Source organism: Stegodyphus dumicola, chromosome 10 (genome assembly GCF_044657685.1).
Source record: "Stegodyphus dumicola isolate Sdum_Otavi_A_Nest chromosome 10, ASM4465768v1".
Classification (NCBI taxonomy): domain Eukaryota; kingdom Metazoa; phylum Arthropoda; class Arachnida; order Araneae; family Eresidae; genus Stegodyphus; species Stegodyphus dumicola.
In genome coordinates this window covers 76,432,546-76,451,402 of record NC_140777.1, presented here as the reverse complement: position 1 = coordinate 76,451,402, position 18,857 = coordinate 76,432,546, and the positions used below count along the sequence as shown (strand labels likewise).

The 18,857-nt window shown below is 32.1% G+C and overlaps 1 long non-coding RNA gene across 1 annotated transcript in view; it reads right to left on the bottom strand.

Annotated features, from left to right (window-relative positions):
- Positions 1–18,653, bottom strand: part of LOC118195965 (uncharacterized) — a 139,592-nt gene extending 120,939 nt beyond the window's left edge. The window contains exon 1 of the long non-coding RNA XR_004759345.2: positions 18,536–18,653. This is a non-coding gene — a long non-coding RNA (uncharacterized LOC118195965). The remainder of the gene's footprint in view (positions 1–18,535) is intronic.
- Positions 18,654–18,857: the final 204 nt, after the last annotated feature.

Genomic DNA, 18,857 nt, shown 5'->3' with positions numbered 1-18,857 from the left:
CGAGGTGGATTCGAAGCCGCCCAGATGTTTATTGCCTCTGCCGATTCGAACTAAGTCACGTGACAAAAGACCCTTCTATCCTGTGTGAAATGTAATGCTTCAAGCTCACCTCAGCGAAAAAGAACACTGAACATTTAGATGTTTCTAGATCTCTGGCTCGACCCTCGTGACTGTATTTTTTTTATGTTACTGCTTATGCATGAACTTTTCAACTTTCCAAACTTCCTGCTCTCGTTAAGACCCTTTACTCATCTTTTCCAACCATCAAATGACTGCGGTCAGAACTCGTTTTTCAGCCTCCCGGCGATAGGTGCAAATGAGCCCCTAATTTTCATTCACGTACGCAAAAGGCCTTTAGCATACTTAAATCTACCTGGTTAAAACTCGTAATTATTTGCGTACCAGAAGAGCAATGTAATGATTATTGATTCTTGAAGTGAAACTGTAAATCAATGGTGATCTTTATTGGTTAGCTGAACTACGAGTTCTGGTTTACATTGAGAGTGATTTGGCGAACTTCACGGTGTGTTTTGCGTGCTGATAAGGAACTACTCCGCGTTTTCCTAGAGTTACTTAAAGGTACTATCATTCTGCTGTGTGTGCAACTTGCTGTGTTTATTTTCATAATAAAACGTTCATTACGTCCTGCGTATCTCGACTTACAAATATTATTAAAAAAAATATCAAATTTGCCATAGCTCGCATAGACAACGATTAATTGAACGGAAATAGATTATATCATATAATGAAGTACGAAACCTTTTAAATATTACTCGCAATGTCCAGTAAATTACGCATATAATCAGTCCCTCAGCAATTCGCACTTATATAATCAGCTCCTCATCGATTCTATCATTTCAATAAAAGCTGGCCAATGTCTTCAGTAGCAGTCCCTTCTGATACTCACTTTCTAGCGCTTTGAGTCAAACGGTAACTGCATCTGAATTTCCGATAGTTATTTTCTAACATCTACAATATATATAACAGCTTCAGGTTTCAAAAGAAAGCTGCGTGTACAAACAGTGTTTACGAAAACCCTTTCTTTATCTCATCCACTGATCGTTTGCAAAAGTAACTAAACGGTGTTCAAATCAGATAGACTAAACAAATTGTAGTTCAATAATTTTCACATTTGTGTCTAGAAACTCCTTGTACTATGACTAACATCATGTCACTACATGGAAACTTCTTTGAGAATGTCACATGTAAAGAGTATTTGAATTTAAGGGAAGTTGAAACCCAAAATCTTCAAAAAATTGTGATTTCAGATTTTTGTATTTTCAAATTCTCTACACTTTTATCTTTCTAAAAATACCATTCTTTAATTTCTATGAAAATTAGAACTGTAAAAAAATCTAGTTTTAATTTGTCATCTACTGCTTTGATCAATGAGGATTCTTACATAAAAACGCGTTTTCTCCAAACATGATTTTTTTATACTCTATGTACCTTTTCTCGGGACTTTTAAATCATCATCTAAACTAATCACTTTTTTTTTTCACCTAAACTTTTAAATTTTCATCTAAATTTTTTATGGCTTATTTATTAGGTTATCTATTATTTACTGAAATGAGCTTTTTGTAATAAACTTAGAAAAAAAAATGTAATTTTTTGTGTGAAAAATAGTGCTAAATTTTACTATGCCTAACAAAATATCCTGTAATTTATTATAAAATTCAAAATGTTTCAAAAGCTCATTTCAGTATAATCAGATAGGTATACTTTAATTACAGAAGAAATTTCAAGCGTGTATCTACAGCAGATTTTGAGAAAAGGCACATCGAAATGGCCAATTTAACATTGCCGGTATAGGGGTTTCTGATACCCCTTAATAGGACTGTCTTGCAGACCGCCTCTTTTCTAGTTACGACAGCTAACACTTAATTCTAAATACTTACTGCTGGATCACTCGATACTTTGAGGTATGGAGAAGAAAAACTTCGTCAGCATATGGGATAATTTTTTGTTGTTGATAAAGAACAAATTTTAACCCCATAAGAGCATAAATGCATGTAAATAACCGAGGTACTGCCGGACATTCGCAATTATCGTAGCCGCTTACCTACTCTATCCATGGAAAAATTACGAGAGATACTTATTGCCTTATACAACTGGGTTCTGAGTACCTTAACGTATCCAGACTATTAACGAATCCATACTTTTTGTCGTAGGATTAATTTCTAAAAGTCGTTTTTCCTAAAACTTAGGCATGACGTCTTTTGAAAGCTTTAGTACCCTTTGTAAGAGAAATGAAAGGCGGAATTAATAGGAGGATTTGCAATTGCATACGAAGTTTCGGTCTTTTAGTGTTTTAACTGAATCTCATAGCATGCGGTTAAACACTAACGGCGTCACACCCCTTCCTACTACGCACAATGGATAGGCAACAATGTGATATTATAAAGCTTATCCTTCCTTCCAGCATGAATATGGTAGAACGCTTAGCACACTCAGCGCGTATTCGAGACGTCCAGGTACGAACTCCGGAGAGGGCATTGCTCAGTTTTTATGCTTCCTACTTCACAAATAACGTAATGACTCTACAGTGGCTCCCGAACTAAAAGGTGGTGGATGATTCTTCATTACCAGGATCTGGCGACTGAGTCTCCTAATCTCTAGCCGCCTTTTCAAAGGGAAGTATATAAGTTATTTTTCCGTCCTTCTATCACGCCTGCGTGGTCTAACGATTAGCACACTCGGTGGGTATTCGAGAGTTCCAGGTTCAAGTTTCGGTGAGGGGCATTGCTCATTTTTCATGTTTACTACTTCAAAAATAACCTAATGACTCTGCAATATAAAATATGTGCGCAAATGGAGTTTCTATTAACGTGATTGGCGCCATGTCTATGAGATTAAAATTGTCATTTATATCAAAGACTGACATATTCCATACTGAAGTTTAAAATTCCAGTTACTTGTAAATTTTTACTGTTTTTTTTTTTTTTTTTTTTTTTTTTTTCGTCATTTTATGATTACGCAAAATAAATATTTTCTTTCATTAATTTTATTATAAATGCATCAAGTGTAACTATATTTTTATTAGCAATTATAGTCTAAAAGACATATATTCTCTCAGACGTCTGTCTATATGTCTGTGGGTTCTACCAAGTGTTGATTAAACACTCAATATTTACAATATTATATCACCAATACGTGATAAAAAATCTATTTATTAAGCTTTCCTCCAAGCTAATCGCATGCAACTTTCACGAACCTTTTAATGCTGCACATGATATTTTATTTATTAAGTAAATCACACTGTATTTTTATCATTCCTGACAATGAATCATGCATGACAATAGCTATTAACTTGTAACTAACATTCAAAGATTCATTTGTTGATTAAGTTAATTACTTAATTGTGCCTAATTGCTTCTCGAGGATCAAACATCAAGATGTACGAATGTTACTGTTAAACGTGGGTATATTTAATAATTTATTTCAGGGTTTATAATTGAACTTCTATTTTGACAGGCAAATCTCATTAATCCACTTACTATTTAATTATTTATCAATATTAAATTATTATCATACTTTTATTCGTTTAATTTTATTTATAGAAAACGACGACTGTTTATTTAATTATAAGAAGAATAATAAGCCTGTGACCTTAGAGTTAAAACAGTGGCAGTGCGTGGATTGAGAAAGTAATGAAACCCTTTACTTAAAAAGGAAAAAATAGTTTCTGGGAATTCAGGTAGAGGCACTTAGCGGGAAAGGGAACGAGTAAACATCTGTAATGACGATAAAAAGAAAAAGCATTTCGTTAGAATAAGCATAATTATTGTAGCTATACATCATATACGATAAATTTGCATTAGGGGTGCAAGTGATAGATAATTTGATTTTTATTTAACGTTAAGTTGAACTCCTAGTGCGCAACAACATCATGCTATAATAGGACAATTACATACTTGCGCGTAGTTGAAATCCTTAAAAGTCCATGTCGGTTTAAAGAATAATAAAACAAAACGTGTATATGAAGCTTTATTATACATAACTGTGTTTAAAGAGTGAACATAGAAAGTCGATTTATAAATTCCTGCTTTAAATGTATGCATTTTTACTTCCTTGTACGAAATAAAAAGGAAGTATTGTAATCGCGAGAGGTTTCAGGCAGCATATCTCAACGAAAATATCCATTTTGACCGCTATCGAATGCAATTTAACGATGCTTTTGCGTGATATCTGTACGTAAGAACAGAACAAAAGACACTTTTCCTAAAAAAAAAAAAAAAAAAAAAAAAACTACTTTAAAATGAATTCTGAAGAGAATTTTTCGTGGCGTCTGTACGAACGTATCTCTGCACGTATCTCGCATAAATCAAAAACGAGTAGCCTAAGACGTTGAAATTTTGTATATAGGACTGCTATAACATGTAGATGTACATGGCGTATTTTGGTTGCAATTGGCCGCACCAAACATATATAAATATATTTATATATATTTATCCACTCAGTTACCCGGCTCAGTGATCTCAGTTTCTTTACTCTTACATGTTTGTAAATTGTATTTTTTTCCTTTAAAAACGATTGAATTATGTTGTTCTTGCCTTCCGGTTAATGGTTTTATGCCTTTAGTAAATCTGTATGCAATATTTTTAGAATTATCAACAATTTTAAAGTTGTTTAAGTGCCGCTAAGCCTAATAATGTTTTTGATGGCGGCCATTGCTTGTTTACGTTTGGAATTGCAGAATAGTGGATTTGTTGCCAATCTAGGGAAACTTAGCTTCGCAACAACAAAGATAACGCCTTTATTTATTATTGCGATTTAAATCATGCTTTATCGTTTCTGGAATTTTTTCGAGGGAATACGTGTTTAAGCTTTACTTCGTACATTTTAATACAGATATTTTGAGTTTTTATGTATTTTTGCCTTCTCGAGAAGTGAAAACTGAATTAATTGAATGAGAAATACTCAATCGTCTGTGAAGAACTGTTTCTTTTTTGTTTTGTTTTCTTAATTTCTTTTATACATCGTTCAAGCTTTATTATAGTATTTGAATAGAACAGGTGGCAACGGTTAGATCATTTATTAAATGATATAAATTTTATACATTCTGAGCTATAATATGAACGAAATATAATACTATTAAGTGAACCTAGCGCCACAGTGTCGCTATGGTAAACAAATAGAGTAAACTTTAAAGAATACATTTATTCTATTGTGCTTTATGCGCTGTCGGCGAAGTATATTTAATTCAATCCAATAAGTTTAAATGAAATGCAAGAAAAATGGATATATTTTAATATTCCATACAAGGAAGTCATGTGGTGCACACATCAGATATTTTAAAGTTAAATGGCAAGTCTGTAAGTATAAATAAATAATTAATAAACTGCACATTTAATTTAAAAATATATTATATTATTACACATTTTATAAATTGCATTAATTTTTTAAGAAAAATAAATTGGATTAAAAATTAAAGCAATTACATAAAAGGTAATTTGATTGGAAATTATTATCCCAAAGAAGCGTTAATCCATAAGAGCTATTATTCTCAAAACGGGATTTTCCGCTGAATAATAAATAGATCTGAAGTACTTTTCAAAATGTCGCCACCAGATATTATCGCCATGTACTATATTTAAAGACACTAAACGATGAATAATCTGCATGAATGCATCAAATTTTCTGCCATTGTGAATAACAACGTTACCTAGAACCAACCAGTTTTAAATAACGTAGTCCTCCAACCGAACATGGGCAATTGGAAGCCCGAACTTTAAATCTTAAATTTTTTTCATTATCTATTTCATATTTTGTAACACTTTAACGAATTTTTCATTAACAAACTCAACGATTTAAAAGCGAGCAGTGACAACACTATACGGAAAAAAATTCTTTATTGAGCGAGACTGTGCAAGGGAAATCCTACATGCTGTTTTTAAATACTATTTTGTGATATTACTGTTGAAATGAATTTTATGTCGTGTAAGTGCGAAGAACATGATATTTAATAAATAAAGGTAACATAAAAAATATTAAAAAAACGCCTTTTTGGGCGTAATTATAAAATCTGAGAGCTTTGAATTTTTTTTTTCTTTTTATTATTTATTATTTTACTAGTTACTTATCACAATATCATGCAAAAGTGTTGTTTCCTAGTAGCAAGAGCACAAAGTCCTAATACCCAGGATATAAATTATATTAGTTCTTCCCATCAAGAAACACAAAATTTCCTAGCACTAGAGGAAGCTATGCACTGAGAAGTGCGTTTACAATGGTTCTAGTACAAAAATTTAAATGGAAATATCAGAAAGGATAAACTAACTAACTCAATGGAAAAATTATACTTTAAGGAAACACAAAATACATGTATTGTTGCAATCACTGATTCATTATTTTACTCAATCTCTACCATAACTTTCTATATGAAGTGTCGATATTAAAAATCATGCCCATGAAACCAGATTCTAGAGTTGATTCAGTTTGATGGAGATAAGTAGCAGAAAATACAAAATCAAGATTCTCTTTTTACTTTCGTTTTTTATAACGTCTGAGGAGAAATAAATTATTACTTTTGTACTATTTTACAACATGCAGTTTTCAGATTTTTATTCCTTAAATTAATATGTGAAATATTTAGTAATTACAGTCTGCAGTATTTCTGGAAAATAAATTCATTTGGAATATGTGGCATTAATGATAAAGAACGTTTTAACGACATAAATATATAATAGCGCCAGCCATCATAGGCTATCCATGTGCTATGTTATGTTATTATTTTATAATTTTCTGGTATTACTGTACGTGTCTCATCGCTGGTTGCTCTATAGGGAACGAGCGGAAAGTTTCGTAGTTCTAATATACTCTATAAATAATTAAAATCTACTTTCATTTCCTGCAATTTATAGCTCATTGTAAATTCAGAAAGTCCCCATTCTATTTTGAGTATCAAATTGTTACAACTTAGCTTGTAGAGTCATTAGGATTTTTTGAGAAGCAAGATACATTGAAAAATTAACAACCGCCTTCGCCGGGAATCGAACCACGGACCTCTGGAATACCTGCCCAGCGTGCAGAACCACTACACCACGAAGGACGCTAGGGAAGTGGGAGAAATACCTCATATACTCACCTTTTTAAAGGGCGACTAGGGTTTTAGGGGACCTAGTCGCCAAATCCTGGGTGCGGAGAATCATTATCCACAATCCTTTTATTTCGGGCGCCACTTGTAGAGTCATTAGGATTTTTTAAGAAGCAAGATAGATTGAAAAATTAACAACCGCCTTCGCCGGGAATCGAACCACGGACCTCTGAAATACCGGCCCAGCGTGCAGAACCACTACATCACGAAGGACGCTAGGGAAGTGGGAGAAATACCTTATATACTCCCCTTTTTAAAGGGCGACTAGGGTTTTACGGGACCTAGTCGCCAAATCCTGGGTGCGGAGAATCATCATCCACAACCCTTTTAGTTCGGGCGCCACTTGTAGAGTCATTAGGATTTTTTGAGAAGCAAGGTAGACTGAAAAATTAACAACCACTTTCGCCGGGAATCGAACCACGGACCTCTGGAATACCGGCCCAGCGTGCAGAACCACTACACCACGAAGGACTCTAGGGAAGTGGGAGAAATACCTTATAAGCTTACTTATAAATGTTCTATTTACATAGGAACAAAGCATAAAGTTTTGCTTGTTTGTTGAACATAACTACTTTTGTAATTGTTTTCTATGCTACATTTTCTTAAGCTTTATACAAAAGCATATGAAAGAAACATCGCAAAACAATTGTTTTCTTGAAAACATTTATGATGTTATGAATTATTTTGTCATCGATTTAGCACTACAGCACCAGAAAAGCAATTCAGGAAATGAATCATTTGTCTTTATGTTTAACAAAGCAAATCATGATGTCTTCCAATAAATTTCCTCCCAAATGTCGTTTCCTGGTTAAGACATAATGCGTAAAATGTTATTCAAATGTCAAGGACCGTCACAGAACATAAAGGCATAAAGGTTCGTAAGAACAAAAAGCTTCAGAAGCGCAGCGTTGCTAATTAAATAATTAAATAGAATTTTCTATAATGCTTCTTTCGTAAGACTAATTATAAAACGCCCATTTGTAGTTAGAGAAGTGAAGTCCCGAAAACTCTGTTTCAGCTAAGGCTCAAAGTGAAAGTAACATTAAAACAGCGACAAATTCACTTATACAGCTCACTGACAGATATTTATAAAGGCTTGTTTTATTTGAGCAAAGCCGAACTTTAAAATATTCATTAATTTTAAGACATGCAAAGTCTTTTTCTGATAATACGCACACTATTTAAAAAGACATATTTGAAATATTTTATTATTTATTTTGAAAACGTATTATTTATTTTTAATTTTAAAAAAATATATTGTTTAAAAATTCTCTAATACGAATATTATTTAAAGGAGATTTTTTTTTTTAATTATGTAGAAAAAATATATTTACATGTGGTTAATGTGGTTGAAAATTCTTGTCCTTACGGATCTCGTAAATTAACAGCAAGGATTTTGAAAAGTTGTAATGAATACAGATTTTATGTACTACTTTAACTATAGATTGGGATGTAGTAACATGACAAATTAATTCCTTCAGTTTTGCAATCTGATTAGGTTTACAGAAATTCTTTTCAGAAGTATAACATTTAACATAACGTTGCTTATTTAAAATGGATTCAGAAATTATTTTTTTTTCTTAATTTCACTGGATTTCATACATAGTTCATTAGTTTTATTAGCTTTTATTTTATTCGTGGTGTTTCACTATGGCCGAAATTTAGTCATCCACTTTAAAGAATTTTCTAATAAGCTATCGATTTCAAATTTTGTCCACACACTGTTTATCGATGACAATACGCATAATGTGATGGGACCTTTTTACCGAAACTCGAATTAGAATTTCTCGTTTATAAACTTATTTATAAAATTTTTAGTTTCTTCATCAGACCAGTAGATTTATACTGTTTTAAATTTTAGTAAATGCTTAACTTCTTTTAATTGCACTGCTAATTTTATTCATTTTTGTACTGTTTTATTTAATCATTCGTTGTTTTAGGCTTATAATTTTAGGTGTTTATTTTGTATGTAATTGAATTTATGGCTAAAGTCGTTTGTATATATTTCTCTTTCTTATGTACGCTTGTAGATCTTCCTATTCTCGAACAATATTTAAATTAAAAAACATAGCTGTAGTAGTATGTGAGATTATGGGCAAGTACGCTCATGACTGACCTTTAAGGAAATTTTTTCGTTATTTCTCGCCAGCTTTGCGACTGCTGGGAAAATTCGAGAAACACATTTCCGAAGCCTTACTACTGATTCTTCCTTACGCCGGTGCTACCAGTAAGATAGATATGTTCCCCAAGGGGCCGTGACACTTATCCTGCGGGTTACTTAGCTAACAGTTGTTAAACGACAGAGCATTTACCAAACAATGACGTTTAGCGGACAGGACATTTTGCTTAAACAAGAATATGTTTTAACAGGATTCTGACAACTCGCATTATGTATTAGACAAAAAACATGTGGCGATGTCTTAAGAAACATTTGTCCATATCTATCCGACAACTTTCTTTCGTTTGGTCAACCACAAATTTCCTCGGATACTTTAATTCTTATGGAATTTTAATGTATCATATCAATGTAGTGTGCGAAATCGGCCAAACTGGCGTTGAAATTTCTCATCAAGGAACAGTCCCACCAGCGGCCGAGCGGTAAAGTCGCTGAACACTGGTAGTTCGGTCCGAGGTTCGAATCCCGCGAACGGGCTGGCTGCATGGGCGTTTTCGTTATTTTCCCCATGTGTAACGTGTATATGAGCGAGTTTCCCTTAGAAAGTCCTCCACGAAGGCATCCCTCCTCTTAGGCAGATAGCCCTAGTGTGCTTTGCCATTATTAAATACACCAACACCAACACGCCCACTCGTCAAGGAACACGAATTACGTTTCCGAAACGGAAAGATAAACAAATTTTTAATAACTTATCATAGTCAGACACTTAATACAAATTTGTCTTTGGATCTGTAAATATTATCCGCAAAGCTTTCTCAATTCGTTAATCGGATTTCTTTGAACCGTTTCACATTGGCAAAAATATTTCTTCTTATGTTAGTGACATTAATTTTACAATCGAGCTCTATGCAACGTTTTAAAAATTCTAATATATTACCCTTATTGAAATGTAATTGCTGTTTATTTCGAAAGTTCACGCTACATTCGCTTTCGCTATGCTCCATCTAGCTTCTCAAATTATTTTTTTTTCCTTTCATAACTTCCTGTACATTTTTCTCAGCATTTCATTTCCAAAATTGATTTTCTTAATTTTATTATAGTACTTAACACATCATATATTCTTTTATATAACCTTAAAATACTAATATCCAAATATATATATATGAAAGGAGTTTTGAAATTTTTATAAAACAAACTATTTGTCCACTTTAAAAAATTCATAAAAGAAAAGTATTTATTAAGCTTCTTTATAATTTCTTTAAACAAGTTGCATTTTATAAGCTTTTATTTAACTAATTCGGTACTATTTGGTTTTGGGGGCTGTAAAAAATCACCAAACTATTGTTGATGCCAGTGCTGCCAAAACTAATTGCGGCAACCTTAACGCAAGAAAGGAAGAATAATAGTAAATAACTATTTAAGATTGATGTTTTAATTTAGATGAAAGGTTAACTTCAAATAATACATTTTTATTATTATAATTTATATAAAAAAGGCTAAACATGACTGAATGGAAGCATAAGAGTGAATAACTATTTCAGATCATTATTATAATTTATATAAAAATTGCTAAGCATAACTGAATGGATGTCTGCATCGCTATTTCGCCACTGAGTTATCGCTAAAGCATAGTTTCATCTCATTGGTTGCTCTAACATAATTTTCTATAATGATGATGCCTTTTCTTTGAAAAATTCTAGATAAACAACAGAATCACACACTTATTTGTTTACCGCTTTTTTACAAAGTTAAAATGAATTGGGTTTTTGTCAATTTTCTTTTACTTTTTAAGTGAAAATAGGTCGATGTTGTGCATAGATAAAGTCAAAAGTGTGCGCAGCGCTATTTTTGTGCAATTCCGGGATTTATTTTTATTATTATTTTTTTTTTTTGAAGTGAAAATGAAAATAGGTCGATGTGTACATCGATAGCGAGTATGTGCAATTCTTAAAAACGCGTCAAGCAGTGGATGATTCTGCGCTTTACCCAAAATCCTTTTGCACACTTTTCGTCATGGGCAGGCTCACCAGCGGCCGAGCGGTAAAGTCGCTGAACACTGGTAGTTCGGTCCGAGGTTCGAATCCCGCGAACGGGCTGGCTGCATGGCATTTTCGTGGTTTCCCCATGTGTAACGTGTATACAAGGCAGTTTACCTTAGAAAGTCCTCCACGAAGGCATCCATCCCCTTAGGAAGATAGCCCTAGTGTGCTTTGCCATAATTAAATACGCTAAACACACCGCCATGGGCAATTCCCAAATTGTTAAATCCATAGGATATCAAAAAAGAATTTAAAATCAAAAAGATGTAAAAATTAAACTAATATTTCAATGGCGTCTTAAGAAATATAGAACTATATAAACTAATGCAATCAGGTTCAGGTTCAGGTGGAAATGTAGTGGGACTCCCAATGTTTACTATAAGTAATGTAGGTATAGTTCCACTACACTTCGGTTTATTTTTAAAGTAATATTCAAAATAGTACATAATATAATATAACACATAGTATAATATAACATAATATAACAGTATAAATATTTGTCGATATTTTAATTGATATATCTATTAGATATAATTATAATAGTTATAATAGCTATAATAATAGTAGGCTAACAGTCATAATTTATAACAGTTCTTAATAGTTCCTTGAGATAAAGTTTATTATATGAATTTGTATCTTCTTCCTTTTATTTTTCCCTTTTTTACTATATCATTATTATTGCAAGGGTTTGTTTTTAAGATAATTAGATAATAAAAGTTTTAGATGAATTGCACCTTCAAAAATGAATTTTGACATTAATTACATTAGTGCTCACATAAACTTTTGCCTATTGAAGATAGATATTTGATTGTATTTTCTATTTTATTTTTTAAATGTTTGTTGGTAATTGCAAAACAAAGGAAGGCATTGATTGATATTTGAATTAGGCAATTTAATTAGGCAAACTTATGCAATCTGAAATCAGCGCGTACGCTAGATTTGGCGGGCTGCTAAATGGACGCGCTGCTAAATGGGCGCTTTGGCGCATACATTTTCGTTGCAATTTTTTTACGATCCTCAAAACGGAATAGTACCACTTATTCGTAGTATTTGTCACTATAATCAAAATGTTGACAATTTTTAAGGGGACTCATACACCTTAAACCCCTCATGCTCTTCGAATAGGTGACTGTTGCAAAAATTGGGATAACTTATTTATTTTAAAAGCAATTACTACCAACTTTTTACAGCTGACTACATAATATAGCTGCTTTCTGAAATGGTAATCAGAAAGTTTGTGTTGCCACAAATATTTTTATAATTTAATCCGCTTTGTGACAACATTTTTCGTCATGTTTCCAAATTGCGCGCACAGTTTAAAACATTCTGTTTCATAATTTAATTCCATATTTAATATATAGCTTCTATAATATTTGGGAACTACTGTGAACCTAAAATTCTAAAAATTTCATGTTCAATTTTTATTTTATTTTGAGTTGAGTTTATAAAATGTATTTTATTAACAAAATTTTTAATGTCTTCGTCCATAAAATTTTTCAATATTAAAATATTCATCAGATTGTTGGTTCAGTCAGAAAGTAGTGCCCATATAAAGAATTCAATCCAGTTTCAAGTATGTACCATTAGCCATTTTTAAAATATCATGCGCGCAAGGTGGAAACACGGCGAAATATTTTGTCACAAAAGAGGATTAAATTATAAAAATATTTGTGGCAACACAAACTTTCTGGTTACTATTTTCCAAAGCAGCTATATTATGTAATCAGCTGTAAAAAGTTGGAAGTAATTACTTTTAAAATAAATAAAATATCCCAATTCTTGCAACAGTCACATATTCGAAGATCATAAAGGGTTTAAGGTGTATGAGTCCCCTTAAACTATTTCCTATTAAGCTATGAAGACTGAATTTTGCATACACATTTATTGTAAGCCTTTCTCAATCCTCTCGAAGAATGCATCCAAGTAGAAAGAATATAAACAGCGGAAGTTATTTTAAAGGTTCACTGATGTTTATATTGCCGAAATTATACGCTACATTTGATATTTCTGTATCTATAGTCGTCTCTCGTAACAATTATGTTGCCCTTAAACCTGGCGAAGTTTCCTATTCTACAAATACTTATCGTCTTTCAGCTGTTATTTTAATATCGTATATTAAAAACTCATCATAGCTATAATAAGCGAATTTAATGCAAACATTTATTATTTTTGAAGCGCATTATTAAATACGTACGTATGTAATTTTTGTTTATGAAATATTTCTTGTTGAAAAATAGGAAACATTTTCCTTTTATTTTAACACCATATGGCCTTATAATTCTTCTTAGATTTCGCTCTCGTCATTTCCTTACTACCAAGGAGCACAATATTTCAACAAATGCAGTAAACATTCATGCTGCAAATACAATGCAGGTGACAAAAATGAGCTTAAATTTCTAAATTTTATCCTCAAATTATTTCAGGAACTGATATCTAAAAGTTATAATTCGAAACAATTACATGATGTTGCGAGAATTTATGTTTTCATTATTAAAATAGCAACGTATATGAGATACTTCTCTTTTTCTTACATGCTTAAACTCTCTTTACAACGATTCCGAGGTAAGCTTACTTAAGACAGCTGAAGCTAATACAGCGTTTTTAAATGGACAAAATTCTCAAATCAAAAGAATATTTTCGGCTTCCATGAATCCAACACTTTTTTATTTCATTTCATTTCTTTTTCTTTTTTAAGCAGACTGATCTACAAAACCCAAGTGAAGGGGAATCGATATCTAATTTATTTTGTGCTGTCAGAAGCACGGAAAGGAGTGTACAAATCACCTTTGGATTTAGATCTCCACTAAATAGGTTTTCTGACAGTTTGATGAATCCGCGATAAACCGCACTCGGCAAGGGCAATCCCGGAGGAGATTCCTTTATCGATTAATTGTCTGGAACAATACATTTGTTGACACCACATTCTTACGTCCCTCACCATATTTATCAGAAGGATATGTAATTAAATACCGAAGACATACTCATCAGGTTTATATTAAATGCAATTTATCGATTGTCAGTTGCAGCTATGTTATTAGGAAGCCACATTGTAATATTTGAAGTATAGTGCAATACTTTTTGTAGTATTTTACTTTAAAGATAGAAAGGTATGATAATCTTGTGACTGATGATAAGAGTTTTGCTTTACGTGAAATAGTATTCGAAGATTTTGGGAAAAAATTAATGATATGCTTTCATTTATAGATTTAATTTTCTTAAAATTAAAATTAAAACATTCTTTACAAAAAATAAATTTGGAATTACAGAATTCATTCACACAATTCTGGAAGTTGCCATTTAGCTAAAATGTTAATTATAATAAAAACTTTTTTTTTCCGCTGGTTAATTTCCTTCCTCTTAACCATTGGATTGAATCTGGATCTTTCTGTAAAATTAGGAATTTTATAACATTATCTTGAGATATTTTACCTTCTCAATATAGTGATGATTTTCATAGCCTGTTATTTGTATTTGAGTGACAGTTAACCACGTATGGAACTTTATTACTTGATTGACATCTAACTACGGAACTTTGGAATTATTTGATTGACAACTAACCGGTCTTCTTTGCAGTTGTCTCAAAATACAGGAGACCATCTATAAGCTATTTTCTTCTTCCTTCCCTTATGCCTTCGTAATGTAATTGGACGCATATTTAAGAGGTCTAGGGTTCGAGTCTCGGCAATGGCACTGCACATTTTTCACGGCTTCTGCTCAAAGGTACCTTATGATTCTACAAGTGACATTCGAATTAAAAGCTGGTATACGATAATTCATCACCTGCAAGATCTGGCAATGAAGTCCCCAATTCCCCTGTCACCCTTTCAAAGGGAGAATATATAAAGTTATTTTCTCCTTCCTTTCCGTGTGCCAACCAGTATCCGAGCAGTAAAATCTCTGAACACTGGTAATTCTGACTTGCTACGAAAGCGCACATGCACGAAATGAACTGGCAGTTCCTCTTTAAAATCATTCCTCTCCTTAGGCAGAAAGCCCTAGTGTGCTTTGACGTAATAAACTAAACCAAACCAAAACCTTCTTTTTCGCATGCTTTCGTGGTATAATTGAAAACATACGCGTCGCGCATTCAAGGTTTCAGATTTCGATTCCCGGCGAGAACTTCTCACTTTCACGTCTCTTGTTCCAAAAGCACTTAATGATTCTACACATCATTGCCATAAGAACAGACTTTTCTGCAATATTCTGGAAGATATACGTTAGACATAGAGTTAACTTTTGCATTTATTTGTTGTCTTTCTTTTCTTTAATTCCTCATTGCTTGGAAAACCGCAATAATCACATACTCCTTAATGAAACCGAATTTATTTATTTTTCTTAAATCCAAACTTTGGGGCTGTTTCTCTCTTTGTTTAGAAGAGCAAATATCTAGACTATTTTCAATTACAATAATTCAGATATAGCTATGATTCATCAACAGTCGCAGAAATATTCAGCTTTTTGCAGGAAAAGATTTCCTTGAAAATACACATATGGTCTTATCCTCTGTAACATCATAGCTCAGAATAAAGAAGATAAGCAATCGTTTTCTTAAATTATTCTATAAATCATTTGAAAACATCTAAATTGTCACTTGATTATTTCATTTGAGGTCGGTAAATTCAGTTTAAAAAGTGTTGTTGTCCATGTGAGTCCTCATTTAGAAACTTAGATTTAATTTTTGAAATCATTTTCATTACACTATTTCTAATTTTTGGGGAGGAATCCTCATTCTTATTATATATAAATGGAACGTGCGGAGAGAATTCAAAAGAAATACAGCAAGACGCCACAAATATTCCCAGTATCATTCCCAGTATCATGGAGATCTAAATCCAAAGGTGATTTGTACACTCCTTTCCGTGCTTCTGACAGCACAAAATAAATTAGATATCGATTCCCCTTCACTTGGGTTTTGTAGATCAGTCTGCTTAAAAAAGAAAAAGAAATGAAATGAAATAAAAAAGTGTTGGATTCATGGAAGCCAAAAATATTCTTTTGATTTGAGAATTTTGTCCATTTAAAAACGCTGTATTAGCTTCAGCTGTCTTAAATAAGCTTACCTTGGAATCGTTATAAAGAGAGTTTAAGCATGTAAGAAGAAGAAGCTGAAACCTCTCGGAACCTCTAACCATTGAATCGATATTGGACATATTTCTGTACCAAGAATAATATTTTGTTACGAGAAACTTCTTTAGTGGGATCTTTTAAATATTCTGGGTTACTATTATTCTGGGTTACTATTCTGGGCTATATTATGTGAAATTACTTTAATGTACCATTTATCATCCATGCGACATATGATTTTTGATAATTCAAATTCTTATTACACTTGTTTAATAGCACTACCAAATGTATAATTTAAAATATTGTTTATTTGTACTACACCCAGCTGATAATTAGGAGCATTAGTAATATTATTTTAATTAATTAGTGATGCTCTTAGCTTCATTGCAGAACCGTTTCGTAAATCTTCGATGTATTAATACACTGATACTAGAATTATAGAAAGAATTTGAAGGAATTTTCTTAAATGTCTCTATGCAAAATTTGATGTACCCCTCTGTAGATGTTGTGATATATATCACCCAAAAGAAACTGTAGCGTTAGGACAACAGTTGTTATATACTAATTAGTTAAATGATCTAATTTTTACTTCATTGTACGAAGTCAAAAGGAAGTATTGTAATCTAGAAATGTCTCAGGCGTCATATTCCAACATTAAGGAGTATGTTTCACGCGTCATATTCCAACATTAAGGTTTCATTAAGGAGTATGTGATTATTTTAACAGCTATCGAAACCAATTAACGATGTTTTTGCGTGACATCTGGACGTAAGGACAGAATAAAAGACTCTTTTCCCCAAAAAAAAATTATAAAACTGCTTTAAAATGAATTCTGAAGAGAAATTTAGTAGTGTCTGTACCTACGTACTTGTGTACTAATATATCTCGCATAACTCAAAAACAAGTAGCCTCAGAACGTTGAAATGTTCTATATAGGACTGCTATAACATGTAGATGTGCACCTCGTATTTTGGTTGCAATCGACCGCACCAAAAGTATATAAATATATATATATATACACTCTGTTACTCGGCTCAGTAATCTCAGATTCTTTACTATTATATGTTTGTAAATTGTGCATGTTTTGCTTTAAAAATAATTGAATTATGTTGTTCTTATCTTCCAGTTAAAGTGTTTATGTCTTTAGTAAATCTGCATGGAATAATTGTAGAGTTATGAAAAATTTAAACGTTGCTTAAGTGCGGCTAAGTGTAATAATTTTTTCGATGGCGGCCATTGCTTGTTTACATTTGAAACAGCAGAATAGTAGATTTGTTACCAATCTAGAGAAAGTAAGCTTTACAATAACAAAGATAACGCCTTATTTTAATATTGCGAATTAAATCATGTTTAAACCATTCTGTAATTTATTCGAGGAAATAAGTGTTTAAGATTTACTTCATAATTTTCAATACCGAAATCTTGAATTTTAAAGTATTTTTGCCTTGTCGCGAATTGAGAACTGAATTAATTGAATGAGAAATACTGAATCGTCTGTGAAAAACTGTTTCTTTTTGTTGTTGTTGTTATTCTTTGCTTAATTTTTTTATACTTCGTTTTAGACTTATTATAATATTTGAATAGAACATGTGGCAACGATTAGATAACTCTTAAGATGATATAAATTGTATGCATTCTGAGTTAAAAAATGAACGAAATGCAACGCTGTTAAGTGAACCTACCGCCAAAGTATCACTATAGTAAACAAATATAGTAGTGAATTTTAAAGAGTGCATTTATTCTATTGTGGTTTATGCAGTATCGAGGAAGTACATTTAATTCAATCTAATAAGTTTAAATGAAATGCAAGAAAGTATGGGTATAATTTAATATTCCGTACAAGGAAGTCATGTGGTGCACACATCAGATTTTTTTTTTTTTACTTTTATTATTAAAATATTTATTAATTATCTTTGCAATATTAACGAGTTTAGAATTATATAACCAGAAATTGATTTCCTGTTGCTTATATTGCTCAACAGCTTTGAAATTTTAGCTGCGCAGTTAATGATAAGATTCCTATTTCTGCACTACCTCCATTTTAAGGAAATTGTTAGGATTTTCTTAACGCAAGGCAATGTTCCACAATACTAGTAAGATTACAATGTCAACACGTCTTTCGAAAGAGAAAAATTCTTTAGCCATGTCTTCGGATATATTTCTCGCAAATGAGCATTTTTGGCATGATCACTACGAAAATAGAAATCACAAAATACTGACCAAATGTTTTTTTGAGGGAAGCATGTTGGTAACATTCTTTGTAGATAACGAAATACACTACAATTATCATAAGAACCACCTTCTATATGCGATATTCAGTTGCTGCGGATGAAATCGGTTCTATTATCCAGATGGACAGTAAGAGATGTGTATTAGATAAATATCTGATGATAAAACGTATTTGTAAGCATGTGTGTTGCAATAACAGCAGCTGCTGAATTCAGAGAATCATAACAGTTAAAAGACTTTGAGATAAAGTCAATAAGCAGAAATACACAACTAAATATTTCTTTGTTTTTCTGTCATGAATTTAAATTCAGAA